Source organism: Sminthopsis crassicaudata, chromosome 1, assembly GCF_048593235.1.
Source record: "Sminthopsis crassicaudata isolate SCR6 chromosome 1, ASM4859323v1, whole genome shotgun sequence".
Classification (NCBI taxonomy): Eukaryota; Metazoa; Chordata; class Mammalia; order Dasyuromorphia; family Dasyuridae; genus Sminthopsis; species Sminthopsis crassicaudata.
In genome coordinates, this window is record NC_133617.1 from 80,284,453 (window position 1) to 80,303,637 (window position 19,185).

General features: G+C 39.4%; 1 protein-coding gene across 1 annotated transcript in view; it reads left to right on the forward strand.

Moving 5' to 3' along the window:
- Positions 1-430: 430 nt before the first annotated feature.
- LOC141540439 (uncharacterized) overlaps positions 431-19,185 on the forward strand; it is a 28,031-nt gene continuing 9,276 nt past the window's right edge. Inside the window, exon 1 of the mRNA XM_074264519.1 lies at positions 431-672. The gene's annotated coding sequence lies outside the window, so the exon portion shown is untranslated. The remainder of the gene's footprint in view (positions 673-19,185) is intronic.

Sequence of the window (19,185 nt, forward strand, 5' to 3'; positions counted from 1 at the left end):
TTCCCCCACTTTCTCTTCTCCTACCTCTTTCCCTTTTTCCCTCCTCCACTTTTCCTCTTTTCCCTCCTTCTGTCCCCACTCCCTCACTTTTCCCTTTTCCCTCTCTTCTTCCTCCTCCTTTTCCTCCTCCTTCCTAATTTTTCCTATTTGCCTCTCTTTTCTTTCTCCTTTTCCTTCCCCTTTTCCTCTATCTCCCTGCTCTCTTTCTTCCTTTCTCTTTCCCACACTCTTCTCCCTCTCTTTTCTCTCACCTCCTCCTTCCTCCCTCCCCGTTGCCCTCCCTTTTACTCCCTCCTCCCTAAGGCCGCGCACCGAGATGCTCGGTCCTCCTGAATTCCTAGAGCGTTCCCGGAAGTAGCCTGGAGGGGGGCTCCGGCTGCAGCAACTCCGCTAGGGAGGAGGGGCGGGGTCGAGAGGGTGTGGGGTCCACTTCCGGCCGGGGGCGCGGCTCAGGCTTGGGGCCTGAGGATACGGGGTCGGTGTTTGCGGGCCCGCGGGTTGCCCCGTTCCCCCCCTCCCAAATCACGTCTGGTTCCGCGTGTCGGAGCCCCACCCTCGGGCCTGCGCGTCCTGGGGCTTCTGTGCTCCGGCCTGTGTCCCAGGGGCCCCCCGGGGCCGGGACCGGGGCTGCCCGAGGAGCCTACACGGAGCCTCGCTAGCGAGCGGCCGGCGGTGAGTCGGACCGGGACTCGGGGCCCATGTGCGGAGCCGGGACTGGGGGGAATAGAGATCAGTGAAGTGAAGTGGGGAGGGGGAGCCCTGTAGGGCCCATTTACAACCTCATCCCCTAAATAAGAACCTGTCTCCGGGAGCCCACCCCGCCCACCCAACAGACCCCCCCATAAATGCAGATCTAATAATCTCCCCCCCAAAAAGAGAGGCCAGTCTCTACTTCCCCTTCCGTCCCCTGCAGCTCTCACCACTCGTCTGATTCCCCAAGAAGAGCCGGGAGGTGGTGCTCCCCGAAGAGGTTCCCCCGCGACTCCGAGGGGGGACCTCAGCCCCCTTTTCTCCCAAGTTCAGGGCTCCAAACCTTTGTATCCCAGAGCTTGTTGGCTTGGGAGCCCTTCTCCAAATGATGTTTGCACATGCATAAAACTAGACTCAAAGGAGCCCGGAGGCAACTGTTATTGCTGTGCTTGAGACTTGGAGAAGCAAGTTCGGGACCTCTGCTCTGGGCTTTGTTTGCAACACCGTTTCCTCCTCCACCCACCGGAGCAGGGATAACGGTCTCTGGCCCAGGTGTCAGTTTTAATGAGGCTTCCCAAGAGAAGCCTAGACACTACTCTTAATTATCGAGGTGGACTCCAGAGGTCATCAGCTGGCTCCTCCACAGTGGGAAAAACAATAGGATATTGACTTCTTTTCTGACTTAAGTATCGTTAGAAGTTACATTTGAACTTTATTTCTTCAAAGCACTAGTGTCAATTCCTAGAGAAATGTTGGCCGCATGTTGACTTAGAAAACCACAAATTAACATTAACTGTGTTGTAGTTTTATGCATTTTGTTAAACATTTCCCAGTGGCATTCTAATCTGGTTTGCTCCACAGCCCAGTAGCCCTGAGTTTTACTCCTTTGTCTTAAAGGACTTTTGCTTAATGTCGGCCATGTCCCCCAAGGCACATATTTCTTTTATCTACATTGAAGTAAAGCTTTCTATTTTTCCTATGCTACCTCCCTCAACCAGATAAAATAAAAACTTGTCGGCTGTTTTTGGAGCATTTGGTGCTTTGGAAGAATATCTTTGCTACGGAAATGCTTTTTCTCAATCCTGGTGTCTCATAGTTCACTTAATGTGCCATTCATACATATGTCAGTCTTAACCAGATCTAGAACCCCAAATTTGGAGATAAAAAGAACCCCTGGGCATTTAGAAGAAAAGCCATTATAAAACCCAGAAACTGGCTCTGGAGGAGAGATTTCTTATCATCATCTGCCAAATGGGGTATTGACACTCGAAATCACCTGTAAGGTAGCCTGAGGTCTTTGATTACCTAGTCCAGTGCCCTCCTTTTGCAGTTGCAGAGACTGAGATCCAAAAGTGTAACTTGCCCAGAGTCATATAGTTAGTGGATAGTACATCTAGAATTAAAGTTCTCTTCTGATTTTTGCAGATTGAATGTGCTGTTCTTCTGATAATGCATTTGAGATGTGCATTGGGCATGGAGTTAGGTCTGCATTCAGACCTGGTTCTCCTACTACCCTTGTGATCTTGGACAGAATCCCTCAAAGTCTTAGTTTTCTTATTTGTAAAGCAGTCATAATAATTCGATTTACTTTCTATTGTAAGGGAAATATGTTGAAAATTCTATAACATAAAAATGAGCATTATAGTAGCTTGATGTGCTTTCTTCAACACAGTTGCATCTGGAATAAGCTGCAGAATTACAAAGTTGAGGGCTGTGGTACCATAGAACAGAACAATAAATTTAACATGCTTACTAAGCATTACTATGTACAGAGCATTGTGTTCAAGGCAAAAGATTTAAATTAAAATTTATCCTATTTAACTTCCAAGAACTTATAATAAAAAAAAGAGTATAGCAAGCATCCACAAATACATATAATAAATGGTAAAATGTGATTGGAATAAGAGAGAAATATAAGTAGAGGAAGTTTCATGAGAGAGAGAAAGAGAGAGAGAGAACTTTCAGCTGAGACATCAGGGTAAATCATTTGGAAGAAGGCCTCGGAAGAAGAAAAGGATTTTTGCAGGTAGATATGAAGGAAGAGAAATGTGATAATTCAGTTTTTTTTTCCCTGTTGTATCATAGCTTAATTAATTAGGTTGTGGAATCATGAAGTCTCAAAGGTCATCCATTTCAACTTGAATGTGTGCAGAAATCCATTTTATAACACGTTTGATAAGTAGTCATCTAGCCTCTGCTTGAAGACATCTTGTGATGAAGAATTCTTGTGCATTGTTGGATGGCCTGTCTGAAAACATGGAGGCATGAAAGGGCATGATGAGTTTGGGGCACATTGAATAGTACATTTTAAGTATGACCTAGTACATGTGAGGGAAGAGTATGAAATAAACTTGGGATGATGGAACAGAATCTTAGGGTTAGGAAGTGCCTTAGAGGCCATCCAATGCAGCCTGTGCCTAAAGAGGAATCCCTTAAGATGTATCCCTAGCAAGTAGGTTGTCATGAAGCCTCTACTTGAAGACTTGAAGTCTACTTGAACTCTACAAGGAGCCTCTACTTGAGTTAGAACACACCTTTAGATTTCTTCAATTGTTAAGAGATTTCCTTCAGTTTAGACTAAATCTACCTTTGTAACTTTTCCTCCATTGGTCCCATTACTGACTCCTGGGGTCAAGCAGATAAAGTCCAATCTACATTCCTTATGACCTCTCTTTTGATATTTGAAGATGTGTCACTGTCTCTATTAAGTTATCTTTTCTCCAAGGTAAATACCTTTATGTGGCCTTAGAGCCCCTTGATGTTCCTCATTTTACAGATGGGGAAACTGAAGACCAGAGTGGTTAAGTGACTTGTCCAGGCAATTGCAATTATGTTTGTAATTGATAGATCTAGGATTTGAACTGAGTATGCTGCTTTATTTCCTTCTAAAACAATGTTCCTAGACAAAACACAATAAATGTTCTCTGACCTCTCAATGTGTTTTCTGACCTAAAAGTAAGATACATATAGCTGGACATTCATGTCCATAATTTTTGAAAAGGAGACCTCCTTTCTTTACAGACTAAGATCACATTAGCTATTTTTGTCTGTCATATATCATATTCACTTATATTGAATTTACAATCCACTAAAACCCTTGGATCATTTTCAGATAAATTGTTTTAGTCAAGTCTCTTTTATATTTGAGATTTTGACTTTTTGAACCCCAGAATAAGCATTTATATTTATCTGTGTCAAGATTTCTCCCCTGGAGATTGGAATCAGGTAGTTTGGAGGGTCCTAAGCACTAGGCTCAATTGTTTCTTTTCCATCCTATTTGAGCAGAGAAGTGATATAGTTCTGTATTTTGAGAATATTTGATCATCTTTATAAAAGATTACTTAGAAAGGAAAGAGTCTGAATGTTATGATAATAGCTTCGGTAAGTGATAAAGGCTAAATAGGACAAATAATAAACATTCAAAATGATAACTGGGTCATTAAACAATTCTCTTCAATAAACATTAAATTCCAAACATTCAGTAAACATTTATCAAGTGCCTACTCTGTACCAGGCCCTGTGCCAAGTGATAGGGATACAAAAAGAGGTGAAAGACAATTCCTGCCCTCAAGGAGCTTACCATCAATGGTACTGTGCTTAGCAAGTTACTGTGTTAAGTTGGAGATAAAAATAATTGCAACTCCTGTAACCAAGGAATTTGCATTTTACTAATGAGATATTATACACATTCAAGGTATAGAGAAATCAGTCATAAAACATAGGGTGTTAGGTCATTTCTGACTGCAGGAATAAGGAAAGAAATTCTAGAAGTAGCTGCCTCTGAATTGGATCTTGGATAAAAAGGAGAATTTCAATAGACAGAATTGTGAGGAAGAGTTTTCTTCCTACTGTGACATTCCTTCTCCATCATTAGCTATCTACTTCCCTCAGATAATTCTATTCCTTCCCTTTCACATGAGAACAATACCTGCCCTGTTTCCCTCCCAGGGTTGTAATCAAATATGATTGTGAATGTACTTTGTCACTATAAACGAGCTATATTCTTATTAGGAGTTATCCCACAGGCTGGTTAAATAGAGACTCCGGTGTGTGTGAAGCTGCTGGAGGGGTGAGATGACCTTATGCAGTCAAATCCTTAGCTTCAGGACAGTTTGAAGAGGAAGGGTGGCTGAACTGTTTAGGGTTGGCTTCTTAGGCCTTCATCAAGACCTTAAAGTAGGTATGATGCTCCTTTAAAGTTGGCTTCATTCTTTATTGAAATATTGGTGGTTTGTGTTTTTGAGGGAACAGTTGGGTAGATGAGGAGCCCTCTAGATTGTTTGTCTGCCAAGATTGTTTCAGGAAGAGGAAGGCTCAATGATGGAGCCCCTACAATGGACCTTTGCTCCTAGGAAGGATTCAATGAACAATTAGTAAATTGCATAAAATCCCTTTTCTACAAGACCAAGTTGGACATGGGAAAGATTAGCATTGAAAACTAGACAACAGTTCAGGAAGGCGAGAAGTTTGTGCTTAGGTGAAAGCATAACAGTCCAGATCTCCTTTTTCCATTTACTTTATACTCTCACAGTTTTACCATGGAGGGATTAATACCCAAATGCACATTTAGCACCTCTTGCCATTTAGAATTAGATTCACTGGGGAGGTAGCCTGGTGTGGGAAAAACCACAAAACACTGGACTGGGGAGTCAGGAATCCTGAGTTCTTATCCTAGCTATGCCAATTACTTGGGGATCTTAGCAACCTCAACTGGGCCTCAGTTTCCTTCTCTGCAAAATATGAGCTGCATGAATGTTCAATTTTTATAGAGCTTGCTATAGACAATCTAGTTTTCTTTACCATGATATTCCTTAATTTGTCACATTTCTTGTAGACTGCATTAGTTCTTCATTAGAGCTGCAATTCTTGGTCTTTTAACCTGTTTTTTTTAGGTGATCCATTCTAGTTTATAAAAGTAGAGGATGGGTATGTATTCCAATAATAATGGTAATAGTTGATATTTCTAAATAATCACAGCCTTTTTTAAATTTCAATTTTCAAAGAATTTTACAAACCACCTCATTTGATCCTTGCAGTAGTCTGTTCAGTAGCTTGTGCAAATGTTATCTTTACAGATGAGGAAACTGAGGCTTGAGGAAAGGGTGAATTGTCCTAGGTCTTATATGACCTCCATTTTACTTCCATGGCTAGCAAATGGCAAACTCAGATTAGAACCCAGGTCTACTGATTCTAATTCCAGTGCTCAAATATTCTGGACAAACTTTCTATAACATTATTTTTTTCTTTTTTCCCCCCCCCTCTGCTTTCCAGTTCATAACGTTCTGTGCTTGTAAAACAGCATTGTGGATACTGGAGAAAGCCACCCACAACTTAGACAGTAAAACCTTGATTAACCGGAACTCAGCTAACCGGTATTTTTGTGAGGGTGGAAGGAAGCTGCAGGCGGAAGGCAGGGAGAGCTGCCCCCCACCACCAAGAAGCCTTGAAGTTCAAAGCAAAGTTCTGTGATTGGTTCCTTCATCGCCTGAGAAGATCTGCCTCCTCACGTCAGAGAAGCTCTGAATGTGGTCTGGGAACTGAACAAGTGGCTAAAAAAGTGGATTTCTGTGAGCACCAGAGTGCAGAAGACGGGGAAGGCTGAGGCAAACGGGTGGGGGGCAGTGGGAGGAGAAGGGAGGAAGACGTGTTGGGGAATGGGGATGAGGAGAGGGCAAGAAGGGAAGACCAAATATTGGTGAAGTAGTGAGGTGGCCAGGAACCTTGGGAGAAAGCAGGTGTGGGTAGGAGCTGTGAGAGGAAAATTAAAAGGGAGTGGAGGAAACCTCAAGCAAATTGAAAGGGAAAGGGGGATAGCGAGGTGAAAGCAGAAAAGCCAGTAGTACTCTAAGTATAGCATACATCTGTATTCCTCTTTAAGTCACGTGCACATAAGCCATCTAATCCCATGGCTTCCAAACAGCCTGTAGTGAAGAACAAAGGAGAGAAGCGTAAGAGAGTTGTGCTGACCCTAAAGGAGAAAATTGATATCTGTACCCGTCTTGAGAAGGGTGAGAACAGGAAAGCTTTGATGCAAGAGTACAATGTTGGCATGTCTACCTTATATGACATCAAGGCCCACAAGGGACAGCTGCTTCGGTTTTTTGCTAATTCGGATTCCAACAAAGCCCTCGAACACCGTCGAACTTTGCACACCCCTAAGCTAGAGCATCTCGATCGGGTTTTGTATGAGTGGTTCTTGGTGAAGCGGTCAGAGGGAGTCCCTGTTTCTGGCCCGATGCTCATTGAGAAGGCTAAAGACTTTTATGAGCAGATGCAATTGACTGAGCCATGTGTTTTTTCTGGAGGATGGCTTTGGCGGTTCAAGGCCCGGCACGGCATCAAAAAGCTAGATGTTTCCAACGAAAGACAGTCAGCAGACCACCAGGCTGCAGAGCAGTTTTGTGGGTTTTTCCGAAGTTTAATTGCAGAGCATGGTTTGTCCCCCGAGCAGTTTTACAATGCTGATGAAACTGGTCTGTTTTGGCGTTGCCTGCCAAATTCAACTCCCGAAGGGGCCAGTGCCTCAGGTTTGAAACAGACTAAGGACAGATTGACGGTCCTCATGTGTGCTAATGCTGCAGGCTCCCACAAAATCAAACCTTTGGTGATTGGAAAATGTAACGGCCCCAGGACTTTTAAAGGAATTCAGCATTTACCTGTCGCTTACAAGGCACAGGGTAATGCATGGATGGACAAAGAAATTTTTTCTGATTGGTTTCATCATATTTTTGTACCTTCAGTCAAAGATCATTTTAGAAATATAGGCTTACCTGATGACAGTAAGGCCATTCTTCTGCTAGACAACTCTCGAGCCCACCCTCAGGAAGCAGAGTTAGTTTCTGATAACATTTTTACTATCTTCCTGCCTGCTAGTGTTACCTCATTGATTCAGCCTATGGACCAGGGCATTAGAAGAGATTTTATGAGAAATTTCATCAATCCTCCAGTCACTGTACAAGACCTTCAAACTCGTTACAATATAAGTGATGCTATTTTTAATGTTGCTTGTGCCTGGAATTCTGTTTCTAGTGAAATACTAAGACGGGCATGGAGAAAATTATGGCCTAGTGTTATGTTTGCAGAAGTATCTTCTGATGAAGAAGAATTTGATCGATTTAGAGTAAGACCTCCAAATAACACTCTGGTGCAGATTCTTGAAATGGTGAAGGATGCTCCTTCACCCCCAGTCAACAAACTGAATAAAAGTGAGGGAGTTGAGTGGGTTGACACTGACCAAGAAGGTGAAGTGTCACAGGGTGTTAGTGACACAGAAATAGTAGAAACTGTTTGGAATCCTGACAATGGAACTGATTCTGAAAAAGACAGTGATGGAGAAGATTTTAGGGAAGGGGAGAAAACATCTTGGGAAAAAGCTGCTTCATCCTTTGATTCAATTATTAGTTTTGCAGAAAAACAGCCATGTTTTACAAACCAGGAGATTATGCAGTTGCATATGCTGCATGCAATTTTTATGCGACAAAGGCAGATGGCAAACAAACAAATTGAGATCAGGGATATAGTCAAGATAGAAAATCCCAGGGGATATCATGGAGTTTGCACTGATTCAGCCCACTCTCCTATACCATCTACATCTACAGCATTGTATAGTGATAACTGATAGGCATTTTGATTTCCCTGAGGCCCTGTGAGATCTTAGCTCATCAAAGTAGGATTTACTTGTATCCAGCAGGCTGTATTTTTACAGAGGCAAAAAAGTGGATTGAGACTTTTAGAGAGATTTTCTGTAGGGGTTGGTTAATCTGGAAATCCATTTAATTAGAACAATCCAAACTCCATGTGCATTCCGGTTAATCGAGGTTTTACTCTATCACCCTTTATGTAGTTTGAGGAATCCCTAAAGGAAGGTTTTCCTTTGTAGCACAGAATTGAGTATAATGAAAATCTATATTTTAACTTTCAGAAAGCATTCATTGTGCAGAATCTTTCCAATAGTAACAGGATCCAGAGACTTAGAGCTTAGTGTAGAGGAGGGGAAGTGTAAGTTATTCAGATTACCACAGAGCAGTGTCTACAGACCTTTTCCTTTTGAGGATTTAAATGAGACTTAGGGGCTTGTTGCTTCTCTTGATTTTTAACTGGAAAAAGGTTTGGAATGTCTGATTTTGACAGGTTTATTAGGTAGCATAAATCTTTCAGATGAACTTAAGTGAGATTTTGAATGAGTCTCTGGAGGGCTTGGGGCTATCGCATTCCCACTGGGAAAAAAATGATAGTCTTTCAGTTTTTGAGATAATATTTCTAAGAACTCAGAACTAATAATATTCCCAATTTAGTATAATTACATTCCAGTAGTAAGAAGGAAATTGCTATGTGACCTGGGAAAGTCAGTCTCCACCCTCACTCCAAATACCTATTCTTCCTCTCATTAAAATTGGGAATTGGATTAGATGACTTTTAAAGCCCTTTTTCTAGCCTTCCACAATTCACATTTTTGGCAATTTATATCTGAAACAAGGCGCTGGCAGCAAAGTATATAGCCATTCTGAATGTTAAAATGATTCCTTCTCAAGGATATCAGAAATGCCATCCTAAATCAGACTGCTCCTCTGTTCAGCCCTATGTGGGGACCACGATGGGCATTTTGATGATATTTGCCTTCTTTTGAGTAACTTGGGTCAAGTTACTTCTCTGGGGTATTTCCTTGCCATTAAAAGAAGGGGTTTGGATGAGGCAGTCTTGAAGTGCCCTTCTGTCTTTAACTTTCTGTAATTAATATATTAATTTGGGTATGTATGTAGATAATGTACTCCAGAGTCTTCTATATTACATTCCCAGAAATTCCAGTTGATCCCATATCTGTATTTTTAAAATGTTCTTAAATCAAGACCAAGACTTAACAAGTTTCTTCAGTATCTGTTCTATGTGAATTGCTGAATTTCTATGCCAAGAGATATACAGACAGTGGTTATTTGAACTTGACTTTGTAGCCTTGAACATTCTTATCTCATTGTTAAAAAGTCTGGCTGCTTTTTCACCTTTTTTATTTAGGCCAATTTTGTCAAAAGAGTTAATGTTTTGTTTTTTTTTTTCCCCATTTATACCATGGTAATCTTTGATTTATAGTTAAACACTTAAATGCATATCATAAACCATATGTATTCCTACTTAAGACTACCCACTTACCTACCATTGTTTCTTAGAAACGTGCTGATTGCTTGTATTTTTCCATTCTTTTTTTTCATTCTTGGGGCTCTAACTTCCATTTAACTTTGGATTAATGTTGCGGCAATGGAATCAGCACATACTTTTCATTCCAGGGTTTCCTATCCCTTCCACCAAGAGGCATTTAAGACCTGGTGGATAGAATTTTGTCCACAGCTTGTTAAATAACTATTTTTTCATGTTTCTTGTTTTAAATGAAATAACCCTACAAAATATAAATGCATTGTGTATTTCTTGCTTTATATGCATGTGTATAGATTATGCAATATTTCAAATAGCTTTTAAAAATCATTATTGCTACATAAAGTCAAATTGACTTTGTATCTTCATTACTCTTCTTGAGTCCCTTTGTGTCTTTGAGATGTTGTTTGTATATCCGTGTAATTTTGTGCTGTTTCTGTGATCTTTTCACTGTTGATCCTTCTACAAAAGACTGTTAGATTCACCTCTGCTTTGGGGAATGACATGCAAGATGCTGGAGTGATTTAAAGACACTGCTCTCCTCTTTCCCTTTTGTTGCTCATAACTGAATAAAGGGCAACTCATTCAAAAGACCATTTTTCTGATGCGATTACCCTCTGTTCAAACCTCAAAGTCTTTAAAAAGGAAAAAAAGTGAGCTTTGTAATTGTGTGTGAAAATTTTGGTAAGCAGTAGGACATAGGATGAGTGCTGCCTTAGATACCGAATTCCTGACTCCAACTGGAGGTGTTCAAACTTGGAGTAAAGTGCTTTGCTATGTTTATTGAGCTGAACGGAATGCAAGGGATATTGTAGGGGAGATTTACTTATAGATGCCCCCTCTGACTCAGACTCTGTGATTCTGTGAGTTCTTGTTTTGGCCTTATATTGTTTCCTATGTGTCCTGTCTCCAGCTAGATTGTAAGCTCTTGGTGAGCAGGAATTATGTCTTAATTTCAGCACCTGTCACAGTTTTCAAAGACTGAGCATATAGTCAATGATCAATAAATGCTAGATGGATTGAGGGAATGTATCTTTGAGATACTCTCATCTTCATAGTCCTAGTCTGTATTCCAAAAGAAAGATGGGGAGACCACATTTTGTAGTAAACTTAATGAACATCATTATCTCTGATTTGGTTAAGTTGCTAGTACCTTCATGATGAAATACTGGGATATTATGACAAGTTATTTCTCCTTTTTCCATTGGTCTATTATAGTACTCTGGCTCAAAAGATTAGTCCTTTTTGGCCTGAACTTTTGGTCGCTAGCAATGACCCAATCAAAACTTCCCTGATCCTATATATTTGGGTTAATATATTCATCATTTTGTATATATTTATTTAATCAGTGTTTTGCCCCTAATCTCTATTTAAAGGTAGTAACTGGCAATGAAAATCTGGATTAGGGTTGTGAGAGAAATGATGTCATGAGGAGGTCCATAGACCTTTGTGGAATGAATGTAGGGTGATAGGTGATCCCTACCAGGTCAAAAGGAGACTACAGAAAACTGGTGGATTTATTGTAATATAGTTTCTGGAAGTTGGGTTAGAGTTAGAAAGAATAATTTCCAAACTTTTCATTTTATAGGTTGTGAATGGACAAAAATCTTGCCTTTACATAATTCACTGTTCTTTCTACTGCTCCACTGAATAATGCCTACTAGTTTTATCTGAATTTTGAAATGGTATGGAAAACAAATTCTGTGGGGAAGGGGCCATTTAAACTTAGAGCCAATAGGGGTTAGTATATATTAGTATATCAAGAGTATAAATTAAGGATATGATGTTGGCTTGGTAGTATAGGGGAAACCTGGGATCTGATCTTATCTTTGACCATAAACAATCAAATCATTCCCTCGTATTTCTAAATTTTTTCCTCTATGAAAGGTGAGGATTAGAAGGGGCTTTAGAGATCCTACTATCTGAAGTACTTTTTTATAGTTGAGCAAATTTTTATAGGTATAGAGAAAAGACTTGCCTAAAGGCATACTGTTTAATGAGTTGATCTTCTAATTCTCTTCTAATTCTCAAGTCTAGGTTCTTTTTCAATAATACAAGGCTCTCTAGGTTCCTTCCAGTCTGATGTATGATTCTATGATAGATTTAAGTAGATAATTAAAAAAAAAAAACAGAAATTAACAAAATCTTTTGAGAGAAGGCACTTCATGTAGAAGTGAATGATCTTTAATAGCAACTTCAAAGCAAAACATCCTAGTTTTCCCTAGGAAAGATGTATATCTCTGTTATCATGAATTGGTACAAAAAACATTTCTCCTATCTTTATCTAGTGAAATAGTTTCCCTAAGTTTTATCCCTCGATGGGAGCTCACTATTTGAGAATTTCTGAGATTTCATGACTAACTACATACACTTTTATTGAGTTTATAGGTTTTGATCAGATCCTAGAATTTCATCTTTCCAGAATAAAGAATTATAATTGATCCTTTTAATCTGTATTTACACAGCAGCCTTTGCCTTGATTTCTTTTAGTTACCTTATTTGGATTATTTGGATATTCAGCTCCATTTTAGCAGTCAATATGTGAATAATTGCAAGGTGGCCTGGTTTCTGGGCCTTTACAAGAGAAAAGGAAAATATGATAGCCACCTTTATAGATCTAACATGATTATAATCATAGTTGAATGAAACAAGCATCATATTAGGAGTTAGTAGACGAGTTCTAATGCTATCTTTGTTAGTGACTCAGTCGCATCATTTCATATTTCTGAATGAGGCTTTTTTTTTTTCTGTTAAGTGAGGGAGTTGGGCATGAAAATATCTTAGGAGCCCTTCCAGTTTTAACATTCCGTAATGAAGTCATACTTGGAAACTCAGTTGCCCACTCATCATAGCATTTGGTGTTTCACTGAGCTTACACATTATAGAGTTTATTCTGCCTTCCAGATGATTTATAAAATGGTTGAGGACTCTACCACCTAAACCTGGGAGTCACTGTATATATATTTCCTCCAAGAGAAATGGCATTGAGCTCTTCCTGACATTTAAAGTATAAAAGATACCTGTGATTTAATGGGAAACAACACTGGATTTTGAGTGTTAAAAGACTTGGGCTTGAGATCTGTCACTAGCTATGTGACTTTGGGCAAACCACTTTGTTTTTATTTGAGCCTTAGTTTCCTTATTTATAAATTGGGAATAATAATGCACTAATCTCAGGACTGACCGTATGGATCAAATGCAATAATGTGTACAAAGGACTATATAAGTGCTATTTTATTATAAGCCAGTTCCTATCCATGATAGAGCATCCTTCCTTGCTTTCCCTTTTATTTTTTAATATAGTCTTTGGTGTGGAACATTTCAAATCATTTTGAACTATTTCACTGGTTCTACTAAATCAGTTTGTTTACTTGTTCAGAAAAATCTGAAATTAATAAGACCAGATTTATCCTAGCAGAAAATGGAGTGTGTTTCTTCCAGTAGGTTGGCCTTTTTTCACTACTGTGACCCAGCTCTTTATTATAGTTTTCCAGAAAAAAGTTTCACTAGTTTGTTGCTGAAGGGAATTCTTTATAGGACCCTGTTTTAGATAGAACCTACACTTGCACTTGTCTAGCCCATCCAGTATTGGTTTATACTATTTTTCTCTCTGGCCTATAACCTCATGGTTTCCCTGTGGGTCACCATATTATAGAACTAAGTCCTTTGTGGACACTGTTTCTAATACTGTATTCTCTTGATTCATGCATTCCAGTATATCAGAACTCTTAGTTTTCTTTCCTTCCTTCCTCTCCTCCCTCTTTCTCCATCCCTCCTTCCATCTTATCCTTTGATACATATCAAAATTGATTTTGGACCCAAAGGCAGATCTTACCATATGTTCTTTCTAAATTTTATCTTGTTAAGTTTGGTTCCTTTAAAACATCGGAGTGAAAGCCTTTTGAGCTTCAGAACATTTGCACACAGATTTAGTACTGCTAACCAATTTCAACAGAGAGGTGAGCAGGAAGTACTTGGATTCTATAGCAGAGAACTCATGCTATATTGTTTATTTCATCCCCAACTTAAAAATTTGTGCTGTGGTCATTTCATAGATTCATTATTGACTTTATTATTCAAATGTATTTTACCAACCTCTTAATATTTTTTGGAGGAACTTGCAGGGTGTTTGTTAAATACCATTTGGATTATTTAATTTTTAGCTTTTGTGTAACATCACGGTTTCCTCTTCTTGTCCAGATTATTTTTTTTGAAAAATATATTTTTCATAGATAATAAAAGCTCTCTGAACAGGAAGATCATCACTAGAAGGGGAACAAGTATTTTATTAAGAATCTACTATATGTCAGTCACTGTGCTAAGTGCTTTACAAGTATCTCCTTTGATAGAAGACTGGCTACTTGGTGATGCTTTAACAAATTATTTTTTAAACCACATCAACTGAAATAGGATTTCTACTTGCTTTGATGGACATACTCTCTACAAGAGTGAAGTTTCTGATTCTTGAAGCCAGTAGGAGAACCTCAGGTGGCAGGGCTTTTAATGATTACTCCAGCTCCTGCCTGAGCATGAATTCTCTCTTGTTGCCCTGCCTGACAGGAGAGGAGCACACTACTTACTTAAGGAGTCAACCTATCTCTCTGTAGCTTAGCTCTGATTATGGAAAGTTGCTTATGTTGAGCCAAAATCTGCTTCTTTTTAGCCTCCCATTGGTCCTACTTCTGTCTTCTGGGGTTATGCAGAGCCAACCTGCTGCTACTTGTCTTTTATATCTTTGTATTCTAAAAGTAATCTAAAAAAGGCATAATACAACAGGACTGTCATCCTTCTACCTCTGGACTCTGATAAGCCAGTCAATGTAGCTTCAATCAAGTAAATTCTTTTGGTGCTGACTCTTATTAATTCAGGGGCAGTTAGATGCTGCAGTGGATAGTGCACCAGGCCTGGAGTCAGAAAAGTTCCTCTTCCTGAGCTCAAATCAAGCTTCATCTCTAGCTGTGTGACCCTGGACAAGTCACTTCATCCTGCCTCAATTTCCTCATCTGTAAAATGTACTGGAGAAAGAAGTGATTAAACCACTCCAGTATCTTTGCCAAGAAAACCCTGAGTGGGGTCATAAAAGGTCAATAATATGACTGAAGAAGGATTGAAGACCCTCCCATTGGCCCAGTATGTCCTTAACCAAGCTTCCTTTCTTCCTCATCCTGGGTGGTTTTCATACGAAACTGTCCCATACCTCCTGCACCTCGTACTTGTGCAGCTGACTTTTTGAACCCAAGAGCAACCTAACTTTACTATTAGGACTACAGTTTCTTATTAGATTTAGCCCAGCCAATAACAGTCCTATTGTATGATCTGAGATGCTTTTGGTTCTTGATTCTGTCATTTAGGGCAGTAGTGCCAAACTCAGAAAGAAAGAGGGGCTGCTAAAACATGCATAAGGATCTTCCTGCAGGCCGCATATGGACTTAGGAAACCACATAGTAACACTCTAAAATAGTGTTATGTTTTCATTTATTCTGTTAAGTTTTTCACAATTACATTTTATCTGGTTTGGGCTGGGCTGTTGGAACACTTAGAATACATTATATCAGCTGTTCTTTCCAGCTTTTAAGGGATCTATGATCATTGAAAACTAGAAGGGACCTGAAAACCAGCCACATATAACCTCAACTTACAGATGGAGGAAGCTAAGGCTAAGACATTTCCATGGCCATACAACTACAAGTACCCTTCATTCTGGCTTCCTGCCCTTTTTTAGGTTTTATCCCCTTTTTTTCTGTTGAAACTGAGATCAGAGAAGTCAAGTGACTTACATTCAAGAACTCGGTAAATAGAAGGGTCAGGGGCTGAAATTCTGGGCTTCTGATTCCAGCTTCTCTCTCCCAGCCTGTGACTGGGTGAGGATTAGGGGAATCTGGCCAAGCAGAGGGTGCCTGCTACAAGTCCTTAAACTCAGAGCCAGTGAATAATTTTGTGTCTTCCCATTTCCCTGTCTGCCCTTCCTCAGATTGGCCCCTACTCTATCTTCATGAAAACATTTTTTTTAATAGGACTCTGAACTTTCCTCTTTTTCATTGCAAGTATTTTACACTTTCAGTATCCCCTTTCACTTCCATCTGTTGAAATCCCTGGTTTCCTTCAAGGCCTAACTCAGATGCTACCTCCTTCATGGGCCTTTCCTGATACCTACTCTTAAAGAAAGATTACACTCCTAGAAGTTTTCATTTTCGAGTGTCTGCATCTCTCCTTTATGCTTTGCTCAATTTGCTTCTTCCTAATATATATGTTCCTTTCCTTATGGGATTATAAGCACCTTAGGCAGGATTGGTCTCATGTCAATCTTTGACATAACTGTGTGTTCCCAGATAGTAAATACAATCACATGAACATGATAAGCACTTAAATGTTTACTTGAATTGAAATAAATGGTGCTGGAAAAGTGAAGGCCTACAAAATGGTCTCAATTGACCTTTTCAGCATTTTATTCTTTCTTGTTCCTCTATGTGGACACTGTCTCATCCAGACTGGTTTATTACTACTTCTTGATGTATATATGCCCATCTCATCTGCCATAAATTTATTTGTACAGATTCCTCTTATCCTTTCTTTCCATCCTTCAAAGCCTTGTTTAGATCTTGCCTCCTAAGAGATGTTTTCCTGAACACTTTACTCCACAATAATTTGTCCTTCTTTAGAACAGTTACTGTCCATGCCATATACCTGACATTTCTGCCTTACTTATGTTGTGAGTTAACCTTTTTTTTCTCAATTAGATTGTAAGCTCTTTGAGGTTATGGAGTGTGCTTATTGTATCCTCCACAGTGCCTGTCTCAGGGGTTTATGCATAGTACCGGCTAATATGTAGTTGATTAATTTGTGCAACTTTTTCCTTGAGAGGCAGTTTGGGTTGGCAAAAAACACTGATCTTGTGTTCAGAAGACCTAAGTTCAGGTCTCACCAGTACTTCTGTGTGACTGGGTACGTCTTTTTACTTTGCTTCAGTTTTGTCATTTATAAAGTGAGAAAATATATTTTATTATGTTTTAGAGTAGGGGTTCTCAAACTATGGCCCTCGGGCCAGATGCGGCCCACTGAGGATGTTTATGCTGCTTTCTGGGTTATGGCAAATGGGCTGAGGGGCGGAGACAGAGTGTGAGCTTTTGTTTTTATTATAGTCTGGCCCTCCCACAGTCTGAGGGACAGTGAACTGGCTCCCTATTTAAAAAGTTTGAGGACCACTATTTTAGAGGTTGTCACAAAATAAATGCATTTAAAATTTTAAAGTACTATAGAAAAGAATGAGTTCTCCATTCTCTTCTGGGAAGCCAGTCACTCCCTCCAAACAATCATTTCTTGAGCGTCCTCAAATCTATCTCTGTCATCTTCCTTGCCTTCCCCACTGGCCCTTTAGATTGCAAAAATCATTATGACTTAACCAAGTTCCTCCTTTCAGCATTACTCTCAAATATGTAATGTTTTCATTTGCTCTCTACCAGTAGACTTTTGACCCTTCAGTAGTCTTACCTTCCTCAGAAGCTATTCTTTGAGAGCATAGTTAATGGCTTTTTTTCTGACCAAATTTGGCTAGTTTTTTTTTTTTTTTTTAATTCTCTACCCCTTCCAGTACTGAAGGCATGATCTTGTTTTTGGGCAAAGGCCAATGGAATACTTATTACAATGAGATCAGTAAATGAGAAAGCTCTAAACAATCAAGTTAGTGTGAGTTGAGCTAAGAATGAGGTAATATAAAAGTAATCATCACTGTATCAACCTATTAATTCAATCCAGTAACTCCTTATTGAGTTCCTCCTATATGTAGGCACTATACCTTTTTGGTATAGCATTGTTTGGATTTTGGTATGAATAGATTCTAGTACGCATGTACGTATGTATATCTTTTGGTAAAGCAGTAAACAACTTACCTTTTACAGTATTGTTCTAGAGTGGCTATAGTTACTCCCATCACTGTGAAGGAGACAACCCAACTGAGCTGGTGAGTAGCAGCTGCCTCCAGTAACATGGACAAGGGCACCAGTCTCCCCTCTTCTAAGGTTAGCTATAGATAACAAAATCAGGGAGAGTTTGGACCTCTGTACCGATTCCCTTAAACTGTACACTGAAGACAGGAGAAATAGAAAACAAATCAGATGAGACTTCTTTTGGGCAAGGCATTGTGACTGGGTGATTTTCCCCATGTGTCTATGCACCCCTATATTGTGTATGTATGTCCCTGAGTAAAATTTCATTCATTGGACTATATGCATTAGCTGCCTGAAGTCTTAGATTTAGTGTATACTTCAACACTGAATCATAAAGGCCTTGGCAGCATCGTTTGGGTCCTTCCCTATTTGTTTGGAAGTGCCTATGTCAATAGCTGAGACTGTGGTAAATAGTTACTGAAACCTGATTGATTTTTGCTGTACTTCTACGTATATAGGGCAGATAAGGTGTTCCTCTGACATTCAATAGTCCCTTCTTGACATTCTTCCTAGGTTTATGTTAACGACAGGTATATCTGACATTAAGCAGAAATTTAAGCTCAGAAATAGATTCAATAAGGGGCACTTGTTTGCATTGCATAACCATTCCTTGCTTGGTAAGATCATTTTTCTACCATACAGTTCCATTATATAACAAAACCCTCTTCTTCCTCGAACAGTTTCAGAATATAACTCGGATTTATAAAAATTCAGTCTATACCTAGCTTTCCACAATTATGTATTACAGAAAACATTGCATTTTCTCATATTTTCTGTGCACAGGTATTATCTGTTTCAAGCTTTTCTGAAAATTTGAACTAATTAGTATCATTACAGTAGAAATGGAAATTAATTTTGGGGACAGTTTGATGGCTGAACCTGGCTTTTTGAAAAGAATTGGGTTTTCCATGATTTACCAGGAGCTTGAAATTGGTCAGCCTTGCTATATATAATTGGAAGGAATCACTCCCATCCCTAGCACTGGAACATCCCAAAGAGGATTGAACTTTAGTGATGAATGGATTGATTATACTTGGATAGTCACCAATGGACTCTGATTGACTTTGTGATTTATTTCTCAGAGTCTCAGAGAGTAGTGTGGAGAATACATGAAGTTATAGTGCATGTTTGAAGTCATCTGCTTGGATGTGGATGATCTTATCTCTCTAACTGATATAGAAGTTATCTCTGTATCTTTATTTTCTTATCAGACTGTGAGCTCCATGAGGGCAGGAATTATTTTATGTAAACATAGCTGCTCCAGTACCAAGTGCAGTAGATCCTTAATAAATGCTTTTTGAATGAATGTTTGTGGAATGGGAGAGATTTGTCATTTTAATTTGATTATGCTCTTTGTTTTTTGGATTCACTATAATTGGTTTTCCATCATTGCTTCCTAGTAAGTGTT